Here is a 4,836-nt window from a genome sequence, read left to right as displayed (position 1 = left end):
ATGTGTCGTATTTTATCAGGTATTTTTCCAAGGTGTTGGTCGACCTGGCTGATATTAACCTTAAGATGTATCGCGATCGATACTATTCTACATACTTGAGAAGTATCTCCCGGCCGCTATTAGCCTACTTCCTTTGAGGTATATAGATCTTCCACCTTGGAAGCCTATTTCAGTCGATATAGACTTACTTATTATGTCCCGGTCGATATTAGCCTAACTCCTTTAGGGCATATAGAGCTTCCTCTGGGGAAGCATATTTCGGTCGATATATACTTACTCATTATGTCCCGGCCGATATTAACCTATCTCCTTTATGACATATAGATCTTCCACCTTGGAAGCCTATTTCGGTCGATGTAGACTTACTTATTATGTCCCGGTCGATGTTAACCTATCTCCTTTATGACATATAGATCTTCCACCTTGGAAGCCTATTTCGATCGATATAGACTTACTTATTATGTCCCGGTCGATATTAGCCTAACTCCTTTAGGGCATATAGATCTTCCTCTGGGGAAGCATATTTCGGTCGATATAGACTTACTTATTATGTCCCGGCCGATATTAGCCTATTTCCTTTAGGGTATATAGATTTTCCTTCTAGGAAGCCTGTTTCGGTCGATATAGACTTACTTATTATGTCCCGGTCGATATTAGCCTAACTCCTTTAGGGCATATAGATCTTCCTCTGGGGAAGCATATTTCGGTCGATATAGACTTACTTATTATGTCCCGGCCGATATTAAACTATCCCCTTTAGGATATATAGATCTTCTACCTTGGAAGCCTATTTCGGTCGATATAGACTTACTTATTACGTTCCGGCCGATATTAACCAATCTCCTTTAGGACATATAGATCTTCCACCTTGGAAGCCTATTTCGGTCGATATAGACTTACTTATTATGTCCCGGTCGATATTAGCCTATCTCCTTTAGGACATATAGATCTTCCTCTGGGGAAGCATATTTCGGTCGACATAGACTTACTTATTATGTCCCGGTCGATATTAGCCTATTTCCTTTAGGGTATATAGATTTTCCTTCTAGGAAGCCTGTTTCGGCCTATATAAACCTAACTCCTCCTTTGAGGTATGTCCCGGCCAATATTAGTTAGTCTAACTCCCCCTAAGAGGTATGTCCCGGCCGAGACAAACCTAACTCCCCCTGGGAGGTATCGGTCGATATTGGCCTATCTTCTTAGTTTCCTTACCCCCTTTTCTTTCCTTATTAGGGACCCACAAAACCTTACCCATATCAGGAAGGTAGATAACTACTTGGGCAAGAATACTAAGGATAGTAGATACAAGCCCAAAAATAGAAATTCTCAAGGATTTAAAGATTTATGGAAAGAAAATCAAGTCTTGAAGTCAAGGCTTGATAAAATGGAAAAGACCCTAAAAAAGATGGAAAATATCCTAAAAGGGCAAAATGAGCATAACTTAGGTCTTGGAGTACAAAAATCATCCAATGGCCATAGAGGTTTGGGATACAAACCTAAGGCTAAGAAGAATGTAACTTCTTACCGTAGGGTTCCATATAGCTATGGAACTAACTCAAGGTCTAGGGGTTAAGTTAAGGATACAAGGGAAGTTATCCCTAGGAGTATCTTTGCAACGACATATGTGACTAAAACTTCTAAGAAGTCTAAGGAAACACTAAGAAGGTCACAAGGGAAGAAATCCCTAAAGTTGACCTAGAGGAGGTGACCAAAGCTTCTAAGAAGCTTAGGAAGGTAATTAGGAAGGTAATTAGGGAGGTTATCCCTAGTGATCGAGTACCTAGAGCATCAAAGGAGTACCAATAGGGTTTTGGGTTCCAAGAAGCATTTTCTCTACCCCTTAGATGAGTTAGAGAGTATCAACTCTAATTGGAAGGGTAGTTAACTCAACCTTGATGAAGTTGACACTCGGAGAACATTTTCAAGGGTATTGTTAACCTTTGAAAATGAAGCAGATTATCATTTATTCTTTAAAAGAGTAAAATGTGCCAAAACTAGAGGAATTGGAATTCAATTTAAATTGGCACAATTGGGAAAAGCATAAGAAATACCAAATTGGGATTTGGGTATTTTCTTAGGAAGTTAAGGGTCAATCTAGGCCTTAATTTAAAATGAGTACTCTTTGGAAGAGTAAAATGTGCCAAAAATTTGAGGAATATGCTTAATTTAAAATTGATACAATTAATCGAGAGGTAAAGAAATGCCAAATTGGGTTTTGACATTTTCTTGAAGAAAAAGTGGGCAATTTAGGATTTAATTTTAAGTTTGTTAAGGTTTAAGGATACTTAGATAGATAATCTAGGTACTTTATTTAAGCTAAATTACCATACTTGGTTTGCCCATCATATACCATGACATCATGTTTAGCATTCCTTCTTTATTATGAAAAATACAAAATTACCATGTCATGTCATACATACATCATGTAGTTATAGTAAATTTTCTTTTAAAAAATATTCATTTTGATGTATGCCATAAATCATCATGCATTATTTTTTAATTCCTTGAAATTAAGGACAATGACATTTACTAACAAGTAACATCCTAGGTGGATGGTCATAATCCAAAATGCCTAGATAGATATGCATGATCCCTAACTTAGGGAAAAACCAAACTTACATCTCACAAAGAACTATAAGGTGACTTGTATGTGTTTTAGTACACATTAGATACAAGTGAGATGTTAGGATGATGAACAAAACTCAAGATGTTGATTTAATGCATTCTTTTTGAGTTTTAGGTTCATCAAAACAAATAGTTATGTGTTTTCCAATCATTGGGAAAGCTAATGTACAAGTCATGTGCATTGAGCCCAAAGAACATGGTTGAATATTGGTTTTGAAAATGATTTTAAATATACTTTGAAAAACCTTGGTGGAGACTATCTTTTGATAGTAATTATCATTGAAAATATGACACAAACTAGAAGAAAATATTAAAGTTTTTACAAGATCTCAAGTTTATGTCAATCTTTGAAAATAGGAAGTATTTTCATAGAAAACTTTTTTTTCTTGATAGTATACATCCTAAATAATGTCTACAATAATTTTCATGATTTTTAAAATTTTGTAAATTTTTTGGGAGTTTCTAAATTTCGCTGAAATTATATTTCTAGAAATATGAGCTCCAATCGATCAACCGATCGATTGGAGTGCCTCAATCAATCAACCGATCGATTGGGATATGTTTCCCATGAGCAGTAGCTCACGAAATCGATCAGCCAATCGATCCATTCACCCTTGGATTGATCAGACAATCGATTCAGAGGCAGGTTCTACAAATAGAACCTCTCTTAATCGATCAGTGGATCGATTGAAATGGTTTCAATCGGTTGAGACCCAACTTTAATCGATTGGGAGTGCTGATTTTGGTTGGGAAAACTTTATTTTAGTATTTTAAATTATTTTTAGTTTAGGTAACCATTCCTAACCCCTTGAAATATATTTGTATATATTTAGGGGGAGTTTTTATGATGAAAACACGGATGGATTGGTTAAGGGAGACTAAGTAGAAGTTTAGGTTGAGGTTTAGTTTCAATATTGAAGTTTTGAATCTTAAAACTTCTAAATTTGGGTTTTCTAAAGATTTAGGGATTCTAAGTCATTGTTGGTGAAATGACAGAAGTTACGAGCATGTCTTTAGGGGGAGTTACTCTTTAAGGACATGAAAATTAATTTTTCATATACCTTGGAAGGTGGTTAACCTTCCTTAGTGTAAATGCTAAGGTTGAGCATTTTAAACACAATGGAATGTGGATATCTTCATTTTTTAGTTGTTTATGCTTAAGGGTGAGCATTGGAGATAATGAAGGGTATGAGACCTTCATTGTGGTGTTGTGAACAACGGTGAGTAACTCTTCAGGGGGAGAGTTTTTTTTTATCTGTGACAATAGGGGAAGAATGTAGGGTTTAAGTTAGGCCTTCATTACCTAAAAAGGGAGTTAGCCCTCTAGGAAAGGGGGAGAATGAAGGAAACCCTCATTCATGCCTTGGCATGAAAGGATGTTGAGGCTATGGGATTAGCCTAACTTAAAGGTATTGCCAAACATAAAAAAGGGGGAGATTGTTGGTGCAATATCCCTAGGTCAAGGTTGACCTGGTTGACTAAGCTTGAGTTGGCTCAAGCTTGAGTCTTGATGTTTGGGTTTTGATGTTTAACAATATATGGAGATTGTAAATGTAATCGTCCATTTGGGGAGATTGTTGATACAATTCCCCTCAAGTCAAGATTGACCAGTTAGATATGAAGAAGAGTCAAGTATGTCAAAGGGTTGACCGAATACTTGATTGGGGAAGTCCTAACTAGAAATTAGGCAATTGAAAGTCCTAGTAAGTGAATCTAGGCAGTTGGGAAATCCTGGTGAATGAAGCCAGGTGAAAATCCTAGTGAGTGAAGCTAGGTGAAAGTCCTGGTGAGTGAAGCCAAGCATATAGGAAGTCCTAGTGAGTGAAGCTAGGCAAATGAAAGGACTTGGTGAGTGAAGCCAGGCACGTGGAAATCCAGGTGAGTCAAGGTTGATTAGACACCTGGTATTGAGAAGTCCAAGTAGGTCAAAGGATTGACTAGATACTTGGCACAAGGAAATCTAGATGGGTCAAGGGTGACCGGACATCTGGTGGAAGGAAGTCCAAGTGGGTCATGGAGGACCGAACACTTGGCACGAGAAGGTAAATCTAAGTGGGTCAAGGAGTCCCGCACTTGGTAATCAGAAGTCCAACAAGGAGTTGGCAAAAGTTGACCGAACACTTAGCGGTCGTAAGTCCAGATGGGTCAAAAGTTGACCGTGTTAGAGTGTATACTAAAAGTTTAGCTTTTTGTATAAATATTTATTTTGAA

The sequence above is a fragment of the Zingiber officinale genome, chromosome 3B, assembly GCF_018446385.1.
Source record: "Zingiber officinale cultivar Zhangliang chromosome 3B, Zo_v1.1, whole genome shotgun sequence".
NCBI lineage: Eukaryota > Viridiplantae > Streptophyta > Magnoliopsida > Zingiberales > Zingiberaceae > Zingiber > Zingiber officinale.
The sequence above is the reverse complement of the archived record's forward strand: the minus strand, read 5'-3'. Positions refer to the sequence as shown.